We start from the raw sequence: 27,050 nt of genomic DNA on the forward strand, positions 1-27,050 counted from the left end.
CGGTTGTATTTCCGGAATGATTGTTGCTCACACCTTAGAAACAAAAGCATTGCGAACATCAGGGGAGTCATAATTGCTTTATTGCACGTGCGTGAAAAAAGGATCACTGGGTTATTGGAATCACCGGCACAGCAGTTTCCTGACCAGAGGTTTTTGCGCCAAGCTTACGCGACGCTCAACAGACATATTAACATTTCCTGCCCAGTTGGCAAGAAGCGCTCGTAAGAACTTTCTGATGAAAACATTGCATACTTCCGTGGCGTGGTCGTCCGCCCCGCAAGTCCACTTTCAGCACTTCCATGGTCATAGAGAACAGCTGGTCACCTTTCAGACATCTCGTCAAAAAATATCCGACAGGAATAATATGTGACGTTGACAAGCCTCTTATTACAAAACATAGTAATCGGTTTGCCACTTGGGGTACCGCTATTGAGTGCTCTTCTTCAACACGGTGAACGAGACCAGAAAGTTTGTCGACTTGTCGGTCGTATATGACCCTCTGCTGTATGGCCATCTCGTCAACGATCAGGGAGCAGAACGCTCCTTGCTCTACAGTGAGACCCTTGAATTCGATGCACAGCCGCTCCTTTATCAACAAAGTGACGCCGATTTCACCTGTTGAATGGCCTACGTATTTCTGGAACGTTGAGCGACAGGGGAACGTAAAGAGATTTCTGGACCTTGCATGCTCATAACCTTTGTCGGAGCATGCCTTCCAAATTACACATTCCTTTAGAATGACGTCACTGTAGTGGGGCTTCTTCGTCGAGAAACTGCGGACTTGGTTTCTAACGAACTCGGCAGTGTTGTCACTTCGCGCAGCACCATTGAGCACCTTCATAAAACAGGCAATGTCCGTGTTATTTTCAAAAAGTGCGGGCGCTCTTCAGCCTCATCCACTTTTTCTTGAAGGGCCTGCAGTGCTCCTTTCATACGAGCGATTTTCAAGCAGCGCGTTTTTTTAGCTTCTTCTGTCAGTTTAACAAGGTCAAATGTAGTTTGACATGATGCATCTGAAAATGATGCCATTTTCACACACGTTTCATTCCCTAGTTCAAAGTTGTGCGTCGTGGCTTCAGTGCTGTCACTTGACGAGCCGTTTTTGCTAATGACAAAACGGCTATTTTGAAGCAGCATTGCCCGAGCACTCGGCACGCGACTGCGCATTATCGGCTTCTATTTCGGAGCGTGGCCGCTTCTTCCTCGGAGCAGGCGTGCTTCTCGTGCTCATGCAGCTTGGGTAACCGGGGAACACTGTCGGCACACCGTTGACAAAAGTATCCTCAACTTCTCGGTCTTCTTCTAGTCCTCCGTAAAATGCAAGGCGCACACCACGGACCTGTCATTCGGCTGCCATACTGTTCCCTTCCCGCCAGTTCCTTCACGGGAAATGTTTCGCAGCCATGCTGCCCTGCGTTCTGCGTTACTGGGAAACTCGTGGTAGCGTATTTGCGGGTCCTTCGATGCATTCGTGGGACACAACGGCACACAACAGTTGCGCGGCATTTTGCCTAACACATAAACTATCACACAGGCGCAAACTCTCTTGAGTGACACTCAGTGCGAGCCATTCATGTGGAGAAAAACAACCACCATGTCGACCTACCCGCTGAGCGCGCGCACCTACCCGCCCGCGCGTCGCGTGAAGCGATTCCTCCCCTACTACTGGCACCCTCCTAGCGCAATGCGTCGACAACTGTCAACTCCGCTTCCACACTCTCGCCCATTGCCCGCACCGTGTGTTTTTCATCGAGCGGCCGTGGTACTACTATCGACAAACTATCGATAGTGCAATCGGTAGTATTATGGTTAATATTACCAGCGATATTACTGCCAAGCGTGTTTATTGCTTTGTTTTCATGTATTCGGGTTTCACCCCTAAAGACTGTTAGCAACGTTTGACGCAGACCGCGTCGCAATGTTTGAGAAGATTCATGATTGTTCGAGGTCATTCTGTTAAGATTACGTGCCTGACGCGATTAGTCAAGTTTATTCCAGAGCTTACGCGAGCACCAGCGATAACGCTGGAAGGTTCGATGACTGACGTATAAAAGACGACGCCTTCCACCGATGATCGATTACTCGACAGCTGACGACTGTTCTCGGAGCTATCAGTGCGCAGCGTGTATCGCTTGCATGCTGAGTTTTGATTTTCTGGGCACGGAGTTCGTCCAAATAAAGAGCTCCGTATTTCACAGTCTTGCTGCAGCATTATTCACCGTCACAACCAAGTGACAATACTATCGATAGAGGTGTGAATAATGATGCTGTTGCTGGCCGGCAATATTGCCAAAATATTTGCGATAGCCTACCATCGGCTTCGCTTAATTTATGAGCAATTCTTGTAGAAAGAAATACATTATTTCAGCAGTGAAAATGGTGGAATATGTCCATCAATAAATACACATCCAAAAGCAACCAGTTACACCTTTCAATTGACCAACCTATTTCATGATATTTTATTTTATTTTGAAATAATAAAATCCAATATAAATTTGAAGCCGCACAGTTCCACCACATGTAGGGCCTTTATTTCCGCTACAGCTGAATAGTTTGACTTCATGGTCATGTGTCAGCAAAGCACTCAGGTGAAGAACACAAGCATGTCAACTTTCTTGCCCTTCAGCCTGCTCCTCCGGCTGCACTATGTACCACGCACGCGGGGAACCAAGTTTATTATGCAATGAGTTCGTGCTATTGATTTTATACTACCGATAGTACCGTCGAAATTTGACTATCGATAGCGCTATCGATAGTATTTTTTACCATCGATAGTTCGATAGTGACTCGCTATCGATAGTATCGATAGTAATATCGATAGTTCTGCATCACTACAGTGTAGTCAACGTGTCTGGTAAGCTCACGGCATGCACGCAACATACTGAAATTACACGAACGTCTCTCCACCTCGTAAGACTTGGCTCAAAGTGCGCCATAAACAGCTACTCGCTAAATGCTTTGCATGAAACTGATTCCCACAAAACGTGGGATCTGCCGGAATTTTTTAAACTTCTTTGATATTAGCACACAATAGTTCGTGCTCTGCCATAGCTAAGCAGTCAGCTATTTTTGTCCTACGTTGCAAACGAATGTGGTCAAAAGGGAGAAGACTCTTCGTGTTCGCTTTCAGAACACGCGTAAGTAGAGTAACGCATTTATTTGTAAATCAATGTAAACGTACAAGCGTCGACAAGAGCGCATAATTTGTTTTTCATCATAGAGTTCTCGTAAGCATAATTTGTTTGACACTTGGTATTTCCGCACGTTGGTGCTCTTGATTGTCTAACTTCAACATCTCCCAATCTTAATTTTTGATAGCTCAGCACCATAAGTTACTTTCGAATTATTCCTCCGTATGCAGGCCAGAAGAAGGGTGTTCTGTCGAGACAACAAGTACCGGTGTCTGGAAAAGGTGTAGGCACTACAAAGCCTTTGAATGTCGCACAAGAGGCCGCGCATTATACTCTTGCTAAAACCGGTCCTCACAGCGGTCAAACACTTCTGCGTCCCATGGAGCACAAGCAAGTTGAGGCAGAGTTATTTAAGAAAGGTTTACACGACAAACCAAACGTACAGGACAATCAGGGCGATGAGAAATTGCCACAGCCAGTGGTTATCAAAGCAGCGACGATTGCGCATGCAGGGAAGCTCGGTAAACAAGAAAAGAAAAGCTCTCCCACAAAGAAAAAGCAGAATATTGAATTCAAGGAGTTAAAATTGCCGAAACCAACCGAAACCAAAACGGCCCGTGAGGCTGCAGCTGCCGGAGCTGTTGGGACGAAGAAGAAGAGGAAGAAGCATACGCACTCCGAGAAGAAAATCGACTCCTCTGAGGGGACGTTCGAGGAAGATGTCCGTGGGACAGAGAAGGCTCCCTCTATGAAAGTATTGCCGCAAGTGGAACAAGTAGTACCTCATCTGAAGCAGCTGGCTAGTAAGAAGGCTCCTTACGCGGCGGTGAAGTCGGTAGAAACCGCACAGGCAGTCGGGGAGACTAAGCTTGCCACTGAAAAACCGCAGAAGCCGAAGCGCCATCATGTAGAGAAGTTAGCGACCTTGAAGAAAGTACACGTCAGGAAAGATACCACACGGCCTGCCAAGCCTGCACTCGGCCAGATGACGCCAAAGAAGTCACAACAGCCACGGCGTGGCTCCGATATCCCGACAATGACGGATGTTAGTGCACATTCAACCGTCACGATCTCCGACAGCGCGCTCACCCCGGCTCCCGCACCACAGGAAGTGTCCGAGGAGAGCGCGCAGGGAAACCAGGCACATAAAGAGCGTGTCGACCGTAGGTACCAGCGTGGCTGGTACGACCGCCGTTCCGACTTCCAGGGTTCCCAGCATAGTTGGCAGCCCCGCGCGCACCACGAAAAGCACTACCGCGGCAACATCAGCGGCCAATACGACGAAAGGTAGGCATTAATCATGCAATGCGTTTTATGACGTCGATATAATAAGAATGTACTGTACGCGCAGCGTTCCAACTGCTGATGGGCTTCGTACAGCTTTTGTATCATATTTGTCAGCTTTACGCGAGCACGACATCCCCAGGTGTACTCGTTTGTTTGTGGCAAATACCGCTGCTACGATGCAGCTTGCATCTGAGCAGGGGCTCTGAAATCGAGCCATTGCAGCGAGTCAGAGGCTGGGTCCGAGCTAGTTGGTACAGTAGCATTATGAAACCGTTAAGCGCACGAAGGCGGAAACAAGACGACACACAGAGCGCTCTGTGTGTCGTCTTCTTGTTCCCGTCTTCGTGCGCTTAACGTTTTCATATTGCAGCGAGGTCTGTGTCAGCAACAGTTAGAAATTACACGACATGTTCGCAGTTCGGACACTGCACGAGCTTCCTCGAGCTGAGGTGGAATCATTCATCATGAATAAGGGCACCAGCTATCGCGCGTACTTAGGGGTGCCATCGCACCAGCCACTTGGCGCAGCAAGTTCACATGTGTGATTTCAAGTCAGTGAACTTACGGCATGCTGCAGTTGGAAATAGCTGGTAGAGCCATGAAGCTCGGGTACAACTGCCAAGCAGCATCGGTTGAAGTCATTATCTCGGAAGTAAGACAACATCGTGCGGAGATGTCAACGATTAACGCGCTGCATATCCCGGTGCGAATTCCACTACTGTAGAACATCAGGCAGTTTTTGAATGGGGTACGCAAAGATGGTGTTCGTTGCGTACGTACGCTACCTCCGCCACTTAACGTGTCAACCCAAGAGGATACCGTATGACGCATGCGTAGTGGCAACAAACGCTAACGCAAATCCTTGCGTATTCTGTTCTAAAACTGCCTATTTCAGCCGAAGCTTCTCAGCCATCGAATAGTGAGAAGAAAAGTACTGTAACAAAATGGCAAGTTGGGCTAGTTGGTGCTTGTTCACATTTGCAGAAAAACAGCGCTCAAACAGACGTAGACAAAAAAAGAGGGAACACACGCAGCGCTGCACTCACAAATGAAAGTTTATTAGAAGGAAACATAAACTTATAAACGAAAAGCCGCGCATGACAAGTGAGGTCAGAAAAATATGAATAAGTAATACGCTCATCAATAAAAGAAAACTCTTTGTTGTGCGACGTCACTGAAGTTTGGCTGACACAAGACTCACGTAACTTGGTAAGGCTTCTGATACTTCACGTGTGAATTGGTCATGGTGCTTAAGCAGTACAAGGGTATTTGAAAAACCAGTTGTATAACCACACGTCGCGCAGTGAGATGCCAAATGGGAAGGTGAGTGGTTCTGTATATATAAAGAGAGATAGTGCTCACGCAGCCGTTTATTAACACTGTCTGTTTGAGCGCTGTTTTTCTTCAAATATGAATAGTGAAACTGGGGTCTTGGGGTTTAGTTGGATGGTTCCGATGTGCCTAACGTCGAAGTGAAGCCTAACAATTGGTCGGTGCTTCGGTGACGCACCAAGCGTGTGACGCAATCGAGTGAGGAAGCCAAGGTAATTGAATGAATGTCTCTCACACTGCGGCCCCTTATGTCTTGCAAGAAGTCTGGTACCCGGTTGTATAACCAGGCGTTGGTATAACTTAACTCATTTCCAAGTGTACTGCGAGCGTTCGACTTCAAGAGTTACAGAGAGCGTGACATGCTGCAAACTTATCTTGAATGACGCTAAATGCATGCCGCGTGGTAGGCTATATATTACTCATCCGCTCGACCACACTGTTATTCCAAGTAGCACGGTATTTTCGCAACTTCGTCGCGTCTCCAATACGACGGGACGCTTAGCCTTGTTTCCTATACAGGTGGCAGCAGCTACGAGAGCAGTAGCAGCAGCAGCAGCGCAGAACTAGTGAGGATGATGCGCACCAGGAACCTACCTCGGCCGCCACCTGAGGACGCATCGTTCACGAAGAGACGCATGCTCGGCACACTGATGGCCACGACAGTCTTGGTCCTGATGCTCACGACAGCCTGTCTAGCTATCGCTATCATCGCAAGGAATGCTGGGGCAGAATGGACTGAGGATGCCGCCAATATTGACGCGTAAGCCTTGCGTTTCTCTACAGTGGTTTGGCGAGATGTCTGGTTGCACAAATTTCTATACAGTTCGCTACAACTACTTCCGGCCATCACGTGTAGTGAAGCTGTCGTCTGAAAAACTCGTAGCGAACGATGCGAAAAAGAAAGCACACTAGTGTGCACACGTCGTTCTTGTATACGCAACGCCTGCTGTTCTCGTTGAAGTGCTAGGGGGTTCCTTTGAACAAAGATACAGCGGCAACTACCGATGCTCGCACTTAGCATGCACTGGTTATTAATGTATTTTATTTAGGAAAAAAAATGAGCTCGGTGTCTCAGGTCATTTGAGATCACTTTATTTCGAATAATCAAAAAATTCTAGTTTACCCTGAACGGTGAAGAATGGGCGGCGCAAAGAAACGAGGGCAAGAGAAGGCACATAAACGACACAGGCTGGCACTGACTTCTGACTGAATTTTATTGAAAAGCACGAAGTCAGTTTTATATATGCGCGCATGCCATCAACTAATCGAAAAACCATCACTGGTGACCAAACAAGAACTGCATTTCTTTGTCAGTTACCTACACACTTGGAGCACTTACACATTTGAAACCTGTTTCCCTAATCTGAGCGGCCTCTATAATTTCTGTTTTTGTTCTTGCACGCTTGATACTGGCTTTCTGCACAGGCTTCGTGCTTTTCAATAAAATTTAGTTGGAAGTCAGAGCCAGTCTGTGTCGTTTATGTGCCTTCTGTTGTCCTGTTTTCTTTGCGCTGCACATACTTAGTATATCAAAACATGTACCAAGTAGCCCATCAACGGACTCTTCTTGAAGAATTGACAACGATAGTAAGCTATTTCAGAACTGCAGAGAGCATGTTTCGTACTTTTATGGACCATATATACTGCAGCAAACATTTCCTTACTAATTAAGTAAACAAGCATGGTGTGACGTGCCGCAGAGGCAAACGTGAGCACCATAGGCGTAGGCGTAGAAATATTTTCTCGAGAAAGGGGGGGGGGGGGGGGGAAGGTCCATCCCTCTATGCATGTTCGTGCATGTGTGCGCCTATATACACACATACAAAATGTAAAATATCCCTGTCTGCGCCACCGATGAACACACGCAACTCGATAACAGCGAACACTGGCTGTCACAACTGTGTCGTGATAAGCAGTGAAAACGGAAGTGAGCAACGCCGCGAGCTGTTTATCGTTTAGCTTTATGATGTAAATTAGCGCAACGAGAAACGAACAAGTGACAAAAAGGATACTAAGTTCGTTTATTTGCGCTAATTTACATTATGCAGCTACGCAAAACGAACCTGCCCAGCAAGCAATTCTTCTAGAGTGCCTGTCGCTTCCTTGAGAAAACAGAACTTCATGCGCAAGCTGCACAGAGAAAGCTCACACGAATCGAATAGCTATCTCACTCAGGCTTTCCAGCCGGCTCAGGTATCGAGCAAGATAGGGCACCGCGGGCCGCTTTTGCGCTTAACCGCCACGACCGACGCCGCGCGGAGCGATGGCCCAACCACTGCCAGAGGGATTGACTACAGACTAGTGATGCAGAACTATCGGTAAATTGACTATCGATAGCATCGATAGTTTTTTTGAAACTATTGATAGTGTAAACAAACCATCGATAGTACTACTATCGATAAACTATCGATAGTCGAATCGGTGGTACCATCGGTAATATTACTAGCGATATTACTGCCACGCGTGTTTATTGCTTTGTTTTGATGTATTCGGGTTTCACTCACAAAGACTGTTAGCAGCGTTTGACGCAGACCGCACCGCAATGTTTGAAAAGCTTCGCGATTGTTTGACATTTTAAGGTTACGCGCCGGACGCGAATATTCAAGTTTATTCAAGAGCTTACGCGAGCACTAGCGATAACGCTGGAAGGTTTGATGACTGATGTACAAAAGACGAAGCGTTCCCGCGATTCTCAGATTACTCGATGGCCGGCGACTTTTCCCGCCGCTATCAGTGCGCAGCGTGTATCGCTTGTATTCTAAGTTTTGATTTTCTAGGCACAAGTGCGACCAAATAAAGAGCTTCGTATTTCCCAGTCTTGCTGCAGCATTCTTCACCGTCACAACCACGTGACAAACTATCCATAGTGGGACGAATAATGATGCTGTTGGTGGCTGGCCAAATTGCCATAATATTCGCAATAGCCTGCTATCAGCTCCGCTTAATTTATGAGCAAATTTTTGGTGAGAGCAATTATTCGCGCAGTCGAAATGGCGGCATATGTCCATCAATAAATTATTTAAAAGCAACCAGTTACATCTTATAATTAACAAACTTAGTTCTTGATAATTTTTTTATTATGAAATCAAAACGCAATATAAATCTGAAGCCGCGCAGTTCCACCCCATGTAATGGCTTCCTTTCCGCTACAGCTGAATAGTTTGACAGTTTGACTTTATGATCATGTGTCAGCGAAGCACTCTGGTGAATAACACAAACATGTCAGCTTTCTTGCCCTTGATCCCGCTCCTCCGGCTCTACTATGTACCACGCGCGCAGGGAACCAAGCTTATTCTGCAATGAGTTCGCGCTGTTGATGTTAAAATATTGATAATACTTACTATCGATAGCGCTATCGATAGTATCTTTTACCATCGATAGTTCGATAGTGACTCAGCTGACACACACCGGTACATACATACATACATACATACATACATACATACATACATACATACATACATACATACATACATACATACATACATACATACATACATACATACATACATACATACATACATACACTTCGCCCTCCGTCGCTCGAAAGGCCCACGGGGGGCCTTGGAGGAGGGCTGCGTCGCTCCAGCAGGCACTGCGTACCGTGATCGGCCGAGCGCGGTCGTTCGCGCTCTACCCTCCCAGGGATCAGCAGATGGCTCAAATTTGTACGTGCTTTTTGCCTTGAAGCGAAAGACAGGTTGCTTCGCTCGCTCTAGCGGGCGCCTTTCCTTAGGCCGGCGTTTTGTTGAGTTGCGTCAGGTCGGATGCTGAAGGAATCAGCTGCTAGCCTTACGTCGCATATAACATTCCAGTTTGTTGCTATCGCATTCATTGCTTCGCCATTGCGGCAAAGCTGTGACTTTTTTGTTTCTTCTATTCAGGTACGAAAACGCCACATCTGCAGAAGCTCAAGCGGGGCTGCTATTGAAAGCCTCAAGAATGAAGAATACTACGTTTCGGATGGGCACATAGAGCCGCAAAAGTCGGTCCCACGTTCGGTATCACGAGCCGCCGGAATAGTATGTCGTCTGGAACTGAGTGGTTAAAGAGATCGTACCTGACGTCGTGATTCGCCCAGGAAATATTACTACTGGAACTTTTCAACCTAAAAACAAATCGCTTACGCTTTATACGCGTAGAGGTCTAGGGCGATTTTTAAGATCTGGTTTGGACGATGTGTTAAGCTCACAATTAAATGGCATATTATTATTGCAATACGGCAGATGCTGAAAAGACGTCGACGTGCCTCTGAACTCCTGTAATTGCACTGTAAGCTGTCTGTTTTAACACGAAAGTGTTTTATGCCGGGGTCCACCAAGCTTTCACTGACGTATTTCCGTCACGGAAATGACGTCGAAAAAATTTACACGATCAGATGGCAAAAAAAAGTAGCCGAGATCAACGGGCATCGAACCCACGACCGATCGGTCCGCAGCAGCAGATGCTGGGCACGCTATCCACTGTGCCACGGTCTTTTTTTTTCTTTATTGGTGCCACGGTCACAGACTCTAGAGGCTTTACAAACGCGCCTTTTATATCTACCACTCTCCCGGTCGGCGGTGTGGTGTTGCCCTCGGGGAGCGGTAAAGTAACGCAATTCGTCATTAGTGTGGCCTCCGTGATTAGCACCTGCAACGTGTTACACGTGCGTTCCATTCGGCGCGTTTTCAATACAAGTTCAATTTTGTCAATGCCTTAACACACCGCGAGGTGGTGATCTTTGCCCAAGAGTCGTAAAAGCGTCGGCCTCGCTCACAGCATCACGCTAATCCAAACCAAAAAATAGCTCTGCGACGCGCGCCTGCCTCACCCAAGAAAAATCACGGCCGGGCGGGCTACCGGGGCGGCAGGACGCGCTTTGCGTTTCCCTTTAGTCCGGCCGTGGTATGGTATGGAATGGATAACTTTATTGATGTCCTCAGGATTCAGTCCAGGACTGATGCGGGCCGCTCCCATGTCGGGACAGAGAGGCCAAGCCCTTCTGCCGCCACACGGGCCCTCTGGACAGCCCTGAGTTGGTCCGCCAGCGCGTCACTGTGCAGCATTCGCTGCCACCACTGTTCACCTCGAGAACCATCACCGGTCAACGCCGAGCAGCGCCAAAGCATGTGGTCTAATCGAGCAAACCCCCGCACTTACTACAATAGAGTGGTGTTCAATCACATTTTAACATGCCGCGGGATGGCGACCAAGTTCTGCGTCCAATATGCGACGCTCTTCTGGCTAACACACCTCGTCCTCTGATTACGCTTTCACCGTTAACTACTACAGCTACCACAAGGGTTTGTTTATTCATTTAACACGGATACTAGTCGTCGGTATGGAGATGTACCCCTAATCATCAAAGTGGGTGCATCCACGTTAAACGGTGCTATAGCTGCGAGACATCAATATACATTGTGCAAACTCTCTTATATCAATGTAGAGTAAACATTCATTTACTTCTGTAAGGGCAAGCTTTACTTTCGTGTTATTCCGATTCCTATGACGGAGGGATCAACCATCTTGTTCTATGTTTTTCCGCGCGTGATAATAGAAAACAAAATAAATCCTCCATATCAAGCTATGAATGAGGGGGCCTTGGATAGGTTAGGATACAGGTGCCCGTTTCGTTTCCAGAAACGTCTGCCATACTTAAATACACTATTCTACTTGGATATGGCACTGCGCATTTCGTAAATAAGAGGAGAAATTCAGCGACGCCCTGCACTTTTTCATGTGCGATTGTGAAGACAGCGAAATTCAGGTGCATATTTACGTCGTTTGGAAATTTGGAATGACAAGCGCTAAGTAACTGGGAGGCATGCTTCAGCGTCTAAACGCAAGGCGTGACAACTTAACACATCATTTAGTTTTAATTTGAAAGCAACGTGCGGAGCTCATAAGAAGCAATGCTTTAAATGTAACGGCGCTCTGCAAGTACATCCGTTGATGCTAATTTTTGCAAATCGCTGGCGGAGGATTATCCCTTCGCGACGGGGAAGAGCTAAATGGTAAAGCATTAACGATTTATTCGATGATTAGTAAACAAAACGATCAAGTTAATATCCATACGTAGCTTATTATTAATCAAAAGTAAAGTAAAACCAGGATCCTCAGTATTGAAAGACCCTGGCAGACCTTTTAAAGGACCTGAGAAAGAACGCTGTGCCAAGTATATATTAACATGTATATGTACGCCTACGTTATTTTTTTTTCTTCTGTTGAACTCTGGGATCAAACGTTAATTTTAGTTTCAGTACTACATGTGCGAGACATTTTGGTGAAACTGCGTGGTTGGACGAGACAAAAGAAGAAGCGAGACAAACAAGTGCTTGTCTGTCTCACTTCTTCCTTCGTGTCCCGTCCTACCGCGCAGTTTGACCAAAATGAATCCCTTCCAACTAGCCCAGCTTTCTATGTGTCAGACATTCTTCGTAAATATTCAAGTGTTGCTGTCCATTGCAATACTGTCACTTAGTAAGGTCGAAGACTGTGTCAGTTGGTTCAACAAGACTACCGCGCAAATAAAACGAGTGCAAGAATGCGTAGACAGAAAGACAGAAGGACAGCGCTGACTTCCAACTGAAATTTTATTACGACGGGACAAATATTGTATACGTACGTAAAAAAAATCAGGCGAAGCTTGCACTAAGTCACGCAAGACTTGAAACAGCGAAATTGGGCGATTCTGAATACTAATCTGGTTCCTTGTAGGTTGTTTTTAGGCCTCAGCTAAGCGATGCAGGTTGTTTCTAGTGTCACGGAGTCGTGACGTCGACGAAGGCAGCAGTCGGCATGTCGAAGATGAAACTCTTTTATTTGGCCGAACTTGTGGCCGGGAAAAGGAAAGTCAAACTACAGCAATACACACTGTACACTGATAGCGGCGAACAGAGGCCGTCGGTAAAACTGATCATGGCTGGGACGCGCCGTCTTTTATACATCATGCATCAAACTTTCTAGTCTTATCACTGGTGGTTGCGCAAGCTCTGCAATAATCTTGACTATTCGCGTCATGTGCGCAATCTTCACAAAGTGATCTACTCCAATGTGTAATGTTCCCAGACATTCTGGCGCGGCCCGAGCAAGAACGCAATGACACGTGCAACGGACCAGTTACACAAACATAGCAAAAGAAGCGCGCGTGGCACTAGGATGCTTCTAGGTCGCAGCTTGGCTTCAGCTAGATGATGCTAGGCTGTTTCTCCGTTGATTCTCAGCGCAGAGAGGTTCGAGTTAAACCACAGTCAGTGACACACGGCACGGATGTCCAAACTCCAGAGACAGAACCTCGCGCTGAAACCAAGCGATCGCATCTCTCATAGACCTACGGTACGTCGTCGTTGGCGTAGGCCTTCCATCGCTTAGAGGTCTTCTCGCAGCCGGCGTTGCCTTTCCCGTTACCTAGTATTTTCTCCTTGTACGTACTCAGGGTCTTCGGCTCGCCGCCGTCGCTTCGCAGCCATTTGTCGGGCTAACTGTTGCACTTCTTCCTTTTTAGTTGAAGCTGTGTGTAGTGGGATTTACCCAATTTTCGTGGCACATACCCGTTTATGATGATAGTTTTCCTGATAGGCCGCACAGTGGCACATACCCGTTTGACGACGAAAGGTTTAGTTTTCATCTTTAGTGCATTAGTGGTGAGTAGTGGGATTTACCCAATATCTGTGGCGCATACCCGTTTATGATGAGGATAGTTTTCTTATAGGCCACACAGTGGCACATACCCGTTTGCGACGAAAGGTTTAGTTTTCCTCTTTAGTGCATTAGTGGTGAGTAGTGGGATTTACCCAATATCTGTGGCGCATACCAGTTTATGATGAGGATAGTTTTCTTATAGGCCGCACAGTGGCACATACCCGTTTGACGACGAAAGGTTTAGTTTTCATCTTTAGTGCATTAGTGGTGAGTAGTGGGATTTACCCAATATCTGTGGCGCATACCCGTTTATGATGAGGATAGTTTTCTTATGGGCCACACAGTGGCACGTACCCGTTTGACGACGAAAGGTTTAGTTTTCATCTTTAGTGCATTAGTAGTGAGTAGTGGGATTTACCCAATATCTGTGGCGCATACCAGTTTATGATGAGGATAGTTTTCTGATAGGCCGCACAGTGGCACATACCCGTTTGACGACGAAAGGTTTAGTTTTCATCTTTAGTGCATTAGTGGTGAGTAGTGGGATTTACCCAATATCTGTGGCGCATACCCGTTTATGATGAGGATAGTTTTCTTATAGGCCACGCAGTGGCACATACCCGTTTGACGACGAAAGGTTTAGTTTTCATCTTTAGTGCATTAGTGGTGAGTACTGGGATTTACCCAATATCTGTGGCGCATACCCGTTTATGATGAGGATAGTTTTCTGATAGGCCACACAGTGGCACATACCCGTTTGACGACGAAAGGTTTAGTTTTCATCTTTAGTGCATTAGTGGTGAGTAGTGGGATTTACCCAATATCTGTGGCGCATACCAGTTTATGATGAGGATAGTTTTCTGATAGGCCGCACAGTGGCACATACCCGTTTGACGACGAAAGGTTTAGTTTTCATCTTTAGTGCATTAGTGGTGAGTAGTGGGATTTACCCAATATCTGTGGCGCATACCAGTTTATGATGAGGATAGTTTTCTGATAGGCCGCACAGTGGCACATACCCGTTTGACGACGAAAGGTCTAGTTTTCATCTTTAGTGCGTTAGTGGTGAGTAGTGGGATTTACCCAACATCTGTGGCGCATACCCGTTTATGATGAGGATAGTTTTCTTATAGGCCGCACAGTGGCACATACCCGTTTGACGACGAAAGGTTTAGTTTTCATCTTTAGTGCATTAGTGGTGAGTAGTGGGATTTACCCAATATCTGTGGCGCATACCCGTTTATGATGAGGATAGTTTTCTTATAGGCCGCACAGTGGCACATACCCGTTTGACGACGAAAGGTTTAGTTTTCATCTTTAGTGCATTAGTGGTGAGTAGTGGGATTTACCCAATATCTGTGGCGCATACCAGTTTATGATGAGGATAGTTTTCTGATAGGCCGCACAGTGGCACATACCCGTTTGACGACGAAAGGTTTAGTTTTCATCTTTAGTGCATTAGTGGTGAGTAGTGGGATTTACCCAATATCTGTGGCGCATACCCGTTTATGATGAGATAGTTTTCCTATAGGCCGCACAGTGGCACATACCCGTTTGACGACGAAAGGTTCAGTTTTCATCTTTAGTGTGTAGCGAGAGAGAGAGACGTCAGGCGGCCGACGTGTCCGTGCCGTTCTCGCTACTTTATTCGCAGGCCCTGGTACAAGCAGAGCGGCAGCGGCTGCCGGCGTGCAGCCTCCAGGAGCGTGAGCTCGTTCTACTCCTCGCGCCTCGAGCTCTCAGCATGAGCTGCGCGAGAGGCGCGGCGCGTAAATGGTAAAACGATGATGATGATCGTGAGCGATGATGATGATGCCGCTACAGATTACTCCCCCCCGCAGAAATGAAGCCGAAATGAAAAAAAAACGATGGGGGCGTATATACAAGAATGTTCATGTCGCGAAACGATATGGTCCGTGGGCAGTCCAGGTCGTTAACGTGAAGGTCGCCGTCAGAAATGACAAGGTCTCTGGGGGGCGACTCTGGGAGCAGCGCAGCGGGCGAGGGTCGTGACGAAGAGACGCTGTTGGAAGGAGCGAGCAACACCGATGACGTGGAAATCGGTAGTGGGCCAAGAAATTCCGCTGTGCAGCCCAGCGAAATTGGCACACACACAAGCTGTTGTGATGCTGGCGGTTCTTGCGCACACTCGGGCGAAGGTATCTTAAAAACAGGGAGGAGCGTAGGCGCAGTACGTCTGGGCCAGCGGGTTTAGACGTATGTCGGCGCGAACGTAGCCGGGATGGGCGGGCGACGCAGTTGATGCGGCGACGGTGCGGGTAACGGCGTTGGCGGTGGCACAATACTGGATGCGGCTGCTGCATGAGCTGACGTGTAGAGTGCTGACGAGGCGTGAGTTGTGCGCTGCAGACAGACGTGGCACGACTAATCTCGGTGTGATGAGCCGCGTTGGAGGGACTGGACGACGGTGCAGCTGTAGTCGCAGAATGAAGTTTAGTAGGTGAAGGAGAGCGCGTGTGTGGGGCGGCAGGTGGGTTGTATGCCTGCGTGGCCGGTAGGGCATACGCGGTCTGGTCTACCTGTGGCAAGCACGGCGGGTGGTCCTCGGGATTTTCTGTCATCGTCGCAGCGTCACGCACGTTCGGCCGTAGCTGGTTATGGGCTTGAACGTCTACTACGGGAGATTTCGAGGATGATGGTAGTTCCTGTTGGCAAGATGCGCACAGTGTGGAGGTCGAAAAGGCGGGTTCGTTGGACATCGCTGACGATGCCTCCGCAATTGGGGGTCGTACAGCGGGCGTCACGATGTCCGTGTCTATGGCAGGCTCCAGGGCGTGCGCCGAGGTAGTCGTCGTGGAGTCTGACGTGGCAGCAGTGTCATGGGCCATGGAGGTCGGGGAAGATGTGCAGATGGCCGGCACGTCTGAAGGACCATGGGCCGAGGCTGTCGAAAAGACAGAGCTCTCTGTGGAGTGGCCGGTGGCAGCAGGCACTTCCTGTACCTCGTCGGGCGGGTGGTCGGGCGCAGGAATCGATGCGCTGGTGGCATGACGCGAGGTCGGAGGAGTCGTAGCCGGGGAAGGTAGGTCGTGGTCATGGAAGGGCTGCGCGCCGGGTGGTACCGCTCGCGTTGACGGAGGGGAAACCCGGAACTCGCGGGTCCCCGGTAGCGGGCGGTACGTCTCGCCGTAGCGGGCCAGCACCGCAGCGCAGAGGTCGTCGTATGGCTGCGGGCTGGATGACGACGCGGCGGACAGATGACGCAGCTCAGCCGGGAGGGCGTCAAGCAGGATGTCGTGCATGAGCGGCTGCGCTGTGACGCCATTCACCGCGAGGCAGGCGTCGAGCTGCATAAACCACGCTCGGGGGTAGGCCGGGTGAAACGGCGGAACTGGAGGGCAGAGTCGCGGAAGCATGGCAGCGGGCCGCTCGGCGAAGGGCGTGTTCTCCGGGTCACCAATTGTAGCGAGAGAGAGAGACGTCAGGCGGCCGACGTGGCCGTGCCGTTCTCGCTACTTTATTCGCAGGCCCTGGTACAAGCAGAGCGGCAGCGGCTGCCGGCGTGCAGCCTCCAGGAGCGTGAGCTCGTTCTACTCCTCGCGCCTCGAGCTCTCAGCATGAGCTGCGCGAGAGGCGCGGCGCGTAAATGGTAAAACGATGATGATGATCGTGAGAGATGATGATGATGCCGCTACAAGTGCATTAGTGGTGAGTAGTGGGATTTACCCAATATCTGTGGCGCATACCCGTTTATGATGAGGATAGTTTTCTTATAGGCCACACAGTGGCACATACCCGTTTGACGACGAAAGGTTTAGTTTTCATCTTTAGTGCATTAGTGGTGAGTAGTGGGATTTACCCAATATCTGTGGCGCATACCAGTTTATGATGAGGATAGTTTTCTGATAGGCCGCACAGTGGCACATACCCGTTTGACGACGAAAGGTTTAGTTTTCATCTTTAGTGCATTAGTGGTGAGTAGTGGGATTTACCCAATATCTGTGGCGCATACCCGTTTATGATGAGGATAGTTTTCCTATAGGCCGCACAGTGGCACATACCCGTTTGACGACGAAAGGTTCAGTTTTCATCTTTAGTGCATTAGTGGTGAGTATTGGGATTTACCCAACATCTGTGGCGTATACCCGTTTATGATGAGGATAGTTTTCTTATAGGCCGCACAGTGGCACATACCCGTTTGACGACGAAAGGTTTAGTTTTCATCTTTAGTGCATTAGTGGTGAGTAGTGGGATTTACCCAATATCTGTGGCGCATACCCGTTTATGATGAGGATAGTTTTCTGATAGGCCGCACAGTGGCACATACCCCTTTGACGACGAAAGGTTTAGTTTTCATCTTTAGTGCAGTAGTGGTGAGTAGTGGGATTTTCCAATATCTGTGGCGCATACCCGTTTATGATGAGGATAGTTTTCTGATAGACCGCACAGTGGAACATACCCGTTTGACGAAGGCAGTTTTATTTTTCATCTTTAGTGCACCAGTGGTGAGTAGTGAGATTTACCCAATTTCTGTGGTGCATAGCTCTTCATGATGAGGATAGTTTTTGGGTACGGAGCGAACAAGGAACAATTTGCTAAACAGCTTCGCTGTTAAAGAAGAAGTCACAGTTTCACCGCAAGGGCGAAGCAACGAATGCGATTGCAACAAATTGTAGTGTTAGACGAAGTAAGGCTAGCAGCTAACTGTTTTGTATCCGATCTCGCGTAACTACAAAATGCTGGTGTAAGAGAATACAGCCGCTCCTGGCAGAGATGCTCTCCGCATAGTCACTTCGCGTTGAGAGCGCAGCACGTAGAAGGGTATAAGAGCCGCCTGCTGTGATGGCTTTCGAGATAGCGCGCGCGCGCCAGCGATCGCGACCGCGCCCTTGGATTCAAGCTTCAATGTTGCTGCTCGCGCGACACCCCTCCTCACCCCCACCCTCCGAGCGACGCAGGGTGCATGCGTCTTTTCATGCTCGTTAAAGACGGGCGGGGCGTTTTCTGTCTGCTTCGACGGCAGGCCTCCCGAGCGGGGTGATGTTATCGCATGCAGCCTCCGAGCGACGGAAATGGGTCGGCTAGTTTGATCTCTGCTTCGGCCGCGTTCGTCGACCCCGCTCGCGCGATTTTACCCGCGGTAGAACATACTATGCGCGGGAGGATCTTATAAATTTGAACTTCATACGGGAGGGACATGACGGCGACGGCGACGGCAAAACCCGTCGATACTGTCCATATAATTGCTATCGCAATAAAAACGTAGCCATTTACACGCCGCGAAAACTATTGGACAGCGAAGCTGTCGCCCCTTTCATCAGGCATTACACTTTGCACCAAAGTTTCGGCAAAGTTTTCACTAAAGATGTCGTTGTTTCTTTGTTCTTCTGGCTTAGCCATGTGGATACCGCGCGACGATGGCGACGGCCGCGCTTGAACGCTGCGGTAGCGTTCCAGTGCAGCCATAGGCGTGCGCAGGGTTCCCCTTCAGGGGGGCGAAGGTTCGCCGCAGCGCCCCCCTCCCAATTATGTCAATGTATGGCGCTGACATTGCGTCCTCCCCCGAGTCGCAGCGCCCCCCTCCCTATTATGTCAATGCATGGGACTGACTTTGCGTCCTCCCCCTTCCCCTGGTCGGTAAAAACAGGCAGTTTTTTACCGACCAGTCTCAGTTTTGGTTTTGAAGAACTCCGAGAACGACGAGCCGCCGTGTGCAACTAACGCCATCTAGTGTGTGAAACGGCACACAGAACTGCGACGCACTTCCGCGCTGCCTGCATGGTCCTTCACGTAATCGTAATCATCGTCAGCCTGTGGCAAAAACTTTCTTGAGGCTTCTACACGTTCGTCGCGGGCACGGACTCGCGAGCAGCCGCCGAGTAGTAGCCTGCTGGCATTAGCTGGCGCAAGCGCGGCAAAAGCGCAATAGCGACTATGACGTCATGATTTAGCTAGGCATCTCGGAGCTCGGCCTCAGTGGTGACGTCGCGGAAGTTTGGGGTCACCTTCAAGTCGCTTTGTATGATGCCAATGTCACAAGATGCGGCGCATAGCGCTAGATCGGAAACGCGAACTTCAAAATTCATATAAGTTACTTTCCAAGCTGTATTCGCTGTTCAGATTTGGTAGACGATATACGCACGCTCACGAGAATCGATGGCAAACACAAATTAAGGTCGTGCACTAAATGCGAAGCGCATGCGACAAGCCAGACTAGACGACGCATGTCGCTAAACGGAGAACGCGGCAAAAAGACGCATGCTACTAAACTGTAAAGACATTAAAAGAGCAACACTAAATTCAAAGGGGCTTTCTGGACAGATATTTTGGATTGAGTTGCGTGGTGTGTGCTTGGTTATGGTTCGAAATTATGCTACTTCTGTATCCTGTGCTAAACAGATTTGCTGGTTATACACCTTTGCAGAGTAGAATTCCTCCTCAATTTTTGTTCTATGCTTATACACTGTCCGCACGAGTGTACCTAATGTGGAAAATTGCCTTTTTTTATTCGGTGCAGAAAAGAGTAGCTCCTCCCACCTACAGAGAGCCACCTCGTATAGCAGAAGTGTGGCGTGAGAAGTATGCTTCTACATTGCAGTTTCCGTGCAGGCAGCAGCCGGCGGAAGAACAAGCATGCGTAGCAAACATGAGGTGCCGTTTTGTTTGCGACTGATGGCGCTGTAAACAGGCATGTGTGGCGCGACCTCGTACGACAGGGTGACTGCGTTTTCCAGGAAGCTAGAAGTTCTTACTCACGTATGGTTCGAAAACGGACAGGTTGTTAGGCCTCCTCGCTGTGAAGTTTGCTTCGTGCACTGCGTATTCGCGATGCACTCATCCAGAGTTTATCCACATTTATGGCCGACATGAAATCCTCGTTTTTTAATGTTACATAACATATCCGCAGCCAGTGGGTGCCAATTGAGGCGAAGTGTGAAAGTCGGGTTATGAAGCCACCCTGTTCAGTCGCCACAGAAGACGCCAACCACTTCATTGGCTACAGTTCAATCAGTCGAGTGTAGCACGCCATAGCCTCTGTCCTGCACTACACTCGTCCGCACGAACGTGTGCGAAGTAGTCGAGCTAGTTGGTTCAAGTTCATCCTGAAATGGATTTAACTGCGCTGAAACATGGACAACGGAAGACAAGAAGACAGCACGGGCGCAGACTCACAATTCCGCGTGTCTGCGCATGTACTGCCTTTTGTTGTCCGTGTTTCTAGCGCAGTTAAAACCATTTCAAGCTGCACGAAGTGTAGGTAGAAAGATGGCGCTACTGTGTCTACCACGTGTCTTGGTGGCTTTCTCCAACTGTGTTTAGGTTAGGGTGCTGCGAAGCAAATGGAACAACTGACGTTCTGCATTCTCTTGTACTCTTCTGTTTGTTCGCCTGGCAATTTCATGGATAGCCGACCTCCAACGCTTGAGGTTTTCTAGCCCTAATTTCTATAAATAGAGAGATTTAGGTTAGCAGTATTGGAGTGCATCATATTTACTAGCGTTATCATCTTAGAATAAATTCGTGGTTACGAAAAAATTAAGGACAGCAAGACACTGTCAGCATCCAGCCGTTATTTCATAACTTGGGCGTGTTTGGATCCATAGCCATTTTCCGGAGCTCCCTCTTGAGCACTTTTCCCATATCATTATTGGGGAACTTCTCGACGAATACGACACCGCCGTATAGCTGCATGTGTTTGGGACAATTCTCTGCGAGAGAAAAGAATATATTACGCTCATGTCAGCAAATACACAGCATCACTGGATTTGGTCGATCACGTGGAGGATGTTTTGAGAACGCGAGTGGTCTCAGCGACACCCATCAAGAGCATTAGACATGCACCACTTCATTGATATAACGTTTAGTGGTCTGAATTTATGGTAATTTTCGCGCATATTATGATGAAAAACCATGACCTTTTTGTTCAGTTTTCTGAAATACGGATTAGTGGTTAATTTTATAGAGAGACAAAGAAGAGAAACACGAAGCAGGTGAGCAGGCGTTGTCAATAAGGTCTGTTTAGTTTTCTCTGAAAATGAGAAGCGTAACGACAAAAGGCTCGCACAGTTGAACAAGTGGGAAGAAACAAAACTAACGGGCAAAATATACCATAAGATTTACAATAGCGCGTCCGGTTAAGAATCATGTAAACAATTTCTTCCCTTGTTTAGCCAGGTTTCTATGTCGAGATATCCATCACTCTCTACCAGGGGCGTAGGCAGAAATTTTTTTCGGGGGGGGGGCACCTCCTTGATCTGTAGTGGGGACGAGCAGGCAGATGTGGTCGAGTGTCATTTTCTGCTCTGTATGCTATGGCAAAAAAAAAATTTCGGGGGGGGGGCACGGGCCCGGGTGTGCCCTAACGTGGCTACGCCCCTGCTCTCTACCTATTCGTAAACTGTCGTCCCGTTTACGCTTTATGGAAAAGACGCAGCAGAAAAGCACAATGTATAGAAATGGGTCTGCGTAAACAGTAAAGTGCAAAGCTGCTTGTGTCATTTCTGTTTGTCCTCTTGTGCAGTTACTGTCACCGCCAGCCATTGAAAATGATGTCGTGCTGATACCGCAAGCAGAGCAGTAACGGGCGTTTATAAATCCTAAAAAATCGTGGCAGCAAACTGCCGGTTCAGCAGCAACGCCACATACATGTAGTCATTGGTAAAGCGGCACGGCGTAGGTTACTGCCCCTCCCAGTGACACTGGCCAACCACTGACACTGGTAAAATACCGATACTTGTGCAAAGTCAGGCAGAACCTTTCCCTTTCATTCAAATTTTGGCGGTGGTCTGACGTCATATGTGACATTTCGGCTCAACCTAGAGTTTTCTGCTGCGCCTATTATGCTATGGAAATACTGCAGCAGTGACACGAGCGCGATAAGCGTCAGAGGCTGAGCCCTAGCTGGTTGGTACAGAGACATCATGAAACCGGTAAGCGCACGAGGACGGGAACAAGAAGACGACACATAGAGCGCTTAAAAAAAGAAGAGGATGACCTTCTTTTTAGGTCGGGGGGTCCCATGCCACCAATTTCCCACAACCTTATGGGGCCACCTTTTGATATGAGTACGCAAAAACAACCGAGCGCCAGGTCGGTGTACTCCTCTACCCATTAAGAAAAAACGGTGGGTTCCCGGTCGGCACTGGGAATCGAACCCGGTACTTCCCGCACCGGAAGCGAACGCTCAACCATGTAGCCACCGCTCCGGTAACGACACACGCAGAGCTTTCTTTGTGTCGTCTTCTTGTTCCCGTCTTCGTGCGCTTACCGGTTTCATAATAGCGATAAGCGTGGTGGTCTGCCGGGGATCGATTGTGTCCATCCTGTAAGCTAGACGCAACTGCTTTGTTTTTTCCAGGCCATGCATTTTCTACAGCCCAGCAATTTGAGCGTACCTGCCACGTGCTTCTTGATCTTCTCGGCAAGAGAACTGTTGGCACTTGTGCCCGGTTCAGTCACAATAAAGGCTACCGGTGCGTCCTGATATTGGGCACTGGGCACTCCGACCACGGCAGCTTCGCGTACCCCGGGTACGTTGAGAAGTACCTGCTCCAGCTCAGCCGTGGGCACGTGGAAGCCAATGCATTTGATCGTGTCGGCCAGTCGGTCAATGTAGTACACGCGGCCTTCCGTGTCGTAATAACCGCAGTCACCTATTGAGGGCGTCACAAGTTGGTTGATTTTTCCGCACGACACTCATAGATGTCGCCGAATAACGTCGCCAGCCACAAATTAAAAAGCCACATCGACTTCGGGCGAATATGAAGTCACCCTTTGTCGGTTGCAAAGTAAGCATAAACACAAGCTCTACCCCCAGAACTGCGGCGGGTCTGCCGTTCATCTTTACGAAGAGAGTCGTGCTGGGCGGCTTCTGTTCTAGCCGTAAGTGCTTTTTCGCGGCTAGTGTAAATACTGCTCCTATTAATAATTAGACGTTTGTCGTCCCTAGTTAAGATATTACGTTTCCACGAGCAGTGATGCCGGAATCGTTGCTGAAATCTGCCAGGAAGTTCGTTTTTCTACCGAAAACCAGCAACACCAACATGTGAATGTGTAAGGAGATCGCAAACCTGAAATACGCGAAAGGTGCTTCCCGTCACAGAAATGAGCAAATGCAATTGGATGGGGCAGCTATGCATATTTTTTCTGGGTTGAGCAGCGACGGCTGTGGGCGGAGCTTACATTTATTCTTCGGATGTGACCGCCTATAAGCTTGTCGGTGGCGAAACATAAAAAAACGCAGTAGCGGAACTTCTGGTCGCCGTTTCACGCGGGAGAATCACGTCACGTGAGCAGAAACGTCACGTATGACGTCAGTGGCAGAGCGGCACGTCACTGTAAACCATGGGTCTGGCGGTATCGATGCTAGCAAAACAGTGAGAACCACGACGCGGCACGGCGTAGGTTACTGGCCCCCCAGTGACACGGGAGGAGGATAGGAGGAGGAGGAGAGGAAGAGACGCAACTTCTGCAGCCCTAATTGGAGCACGGCTCAGCGCCTGCAGGGGAGAGGGCACTAAAGATGTGAAGAGGAGAGAAGGAGATGAGAAATGACCGAGGCCGCGGCGGGCGGCTTCTATAGCCGGTTGTCCAGTGCAGTGTCCCCAAGGAAGCGAAGAACCGCCTTGAACACCTGGGTGTGGTGCTGCGCAGGGAACAGGAGGTCGCTCTATGTAGCCGCAGGTAGACCCTGGGGACGGAGTGCGGCGAGCAAGGCGGCTCGCTGTGCTTGAAGCGCTGGGCGTACACACAACAGGTGCTCAATCGTTTCGTCTGCCCCGGCGCACGCATTGCACGCAGGTGACGAGGCTCTGCCAAGCCGATGACGCCGGGCCGCAGGCTGATGCGTAGACGCAGTAGAAGGGACCGCTCCCTCCTGGAGAGACCCCGGTCAGGCAGCCGGGTCGGTGGTTCCATCCTGGCTACATGGTCGTCGGGTTGACAGCTCAGCAGTAGCCGCCGCAAGGTGAGCCTCGAATAGTCTGAGGCGACCATGGCATGACAGACAGCGACGGTGGAGTGATGGGCGGGCCAACCACTGACACTGGCAAGTATCGTTGCATAAGTATCGGTATGATACTTATGCAACGCCAGGCAGAACCTTTCCCTTTCATTCAAATTTTGGCGGTGGTCTGACGTCATATGTGACATTTCTCCTTAAGTCACGTGACTGTCCCGCATCGCTTTGGCGGCACGTCACACTCACCTGACAAGAGCCATCCTTCAGAGTCCAAAACTTTTCGCGTTTCTTCTGGTTTGTTCAGATAGCCCATCATTACGCTTGGAATCTTGAAGCACATCTGGCCACTCTTTCCTTCAGGAAGCGCTTCTTTTGTGTCGATGTCCATCACCTGACCACGAGAGAAATGAATTAGAAGATAAGCGGGCGTCCGCACACAATTTTTTTAAACGAGACAAAGCCTTGATACTCAAATTTTCCTACGATGCCTTGACCAGAGAACACGAAGTCCCCTTCGTAGAAGATGGAGGTCATAGTTATGAAAAACCAGGAAATCAATTTGAAAGTCTTTGGAGTTTAAACGTGAAAAGCACAATAGTTATGAAAACTGTGAAATTACTTTGGCTACTAAGGTAAAGAGGACATTGCCGTCGGGGACGGCAGGTAAAAAGGCGCTGTGGTGGAATTAACGAAGGGGTAACATAGAATGAGCTCGCGCAAGGCGGGTATAGTTGGACATTGCTAATAATAACCCTCGGGTTTTAACGTCCCAAAACCACGATATGATTATGAGGGGTGCCGTAGTGGAGGGCTCCGAAAATTTCGAACCTGGAGTTCTTTAACGTGCACCTAAATCTAAGTACACGGGCCTCAAGCATTTTCGCCTCCGTCGAAAATGCTACCGCCGCGGCAGGGATTCGATCCCGCTACCTTCGGGGTCGGCACTCGAGCACCATAACCACTAGACCATCATGGCGGGTAGTTGGACATTGCTCGCAGATGTGTTCGGCTTGCAGGGACATATAATGGGTTGATGATATGAAGGATAAAGAAATAATGGCGAGAATAAGCGAAGACTGTGTGTTATGCCTGACGTCACTACGTGCATACTTGGCGCGCATACTTGGAGTGCGTAAAGAAAAAAGTCGCACGTATAAATGCACCGCTTGCACCAGGCGTCAAAGTCAACAGCCGTGTCCATTGAATATTCAAATTGTGCGATCGATCCAAAGGTAAGCGCATAGCAAGTAAAAATAACGCGTAATAACATAACAAACACGAACAAAACAAAATAAAGTGCAGAACAAGAATGCCTGTCCCCAACAAAAAAAGCAAAAACCCATCATACTAGCAGAACTTCATACATTCAAGGTATGGTTGCTCAAAACTTGACTGAAACACTCTTCGCCTTTATCGTTTACAGCTACCACACAAAGCCATAAAAGCAGTAGGGAAGTCTGTTAGCTAATTGAAGGGTTCGCTAATTTTCAGGTGATGTCATAAACTTCCCATTCATTTATCAGAATGATGATTTCGGATTGTTGACATTCGTTCTACTAGGGCGCGAAGTACGAAAACGAAGGGAAGACACGAAAGAGCACAACAAAGTGCGGACTGTATGGTTATGACGGCGTCGTCCCACTTTGGCAAGCATACGCGAGAGGATGCTAACGCTGATTTACTAAAAATCCCGACCTGCCCCCTTCCCCTACCCCTTCACGAGAGGCATGGGAGACTGCCCTCCTCAACTGCTCCTCACTGGAGTCGCAACGGGCTCTGGTGCGACGGGCGCGAGACGGGGCCTCGTCATGCGGTGTCCCGGACTAAGGACGCCGACCATGTACCGGGGTCATGCTTTGGCCCCCAAACTCTCTTTTTTTTTCTTTTATAATAAATGTTTTTTCATCATCAACGCTGATTTAAAAAATCACGTCTGAGCGCATTGCTTTGCGATTTCCTGTCGCCCCTTCGCCTTCCAGCTATGCGACGTAGCAATAGTGAATCACGCTCTTTATAAAGATAACCGAAATTAATGTCCAAGAACAAGCAAATGCCCACAACCCCAGCGTTATGCGTTCGGTGTTCTACTGTCTGGATGTTCTGCCTGCAGTTAACGCAAGCTAGTTTCTTTCGCCCAGGCGAGGTACTGAAGCTGAAACGCTTAGTCTACAACTGCGCGCTCACTTTTATTAATCGGTTGCAGTGCGACTGCATCTCGCAACCCTAGGAACAAGTGCCAGCTTTCTCGATTCTCGGGGGCATCGGTCGACAACATGACAGCCGAGTTGAGCGCATTTAGAGCATTTCTGCTTTGCTAACCTTGACCAGCACGTCGGGGCAGGCGAAGCCGAGAAACGGCAATGCCAGGGCATCGATAGGTGGCACCAGTACGCAGCCAGCTGCTTCGGTCATCCCGTAAACGTGTGCCAATGAGACCAGCTGGTACACGTCACGCATCTTATCCACCACCGAGGGCAGCAGCGTGCCACCAATGCTGCAAGCGCGCCGCACAGTCGGCATCTTCTCTCCCATGTCGTAGGCGTCGCTTGCCAACACAGTCATGGGCGACGCCGACGCACACACAGTGGTGACCTGCGTCGCAAATGCAGGCATAACAGGACTTGATTACTAGTGCAAAGGGGACGGGGATAAGAACGGCACCACGCTAGCCTTCTCGTCCCCGTTCCCTTTACGCTAGTAGGGTAAGCGAATATCTTTTTTTTATTTCACTCGTTACCATAAAATTTCAACACAGG

Source organism: Rhipicephalus sanguineus, chromosome 5 (assembly GCF_013339695.2).
Source record: "Rhipicephalus sanguineus isolate Rsan-2018 chromosome 5, BIME_Rsan_1.4, whole genome shotgun sequence".
NCBI classification, from domain to species: Eukaryota; Metazoa; Arthropoda; class Arachnida; order Ixodida; family Ixodidae; genus Rhipicephalus; species Rhipicephalus sanguineus.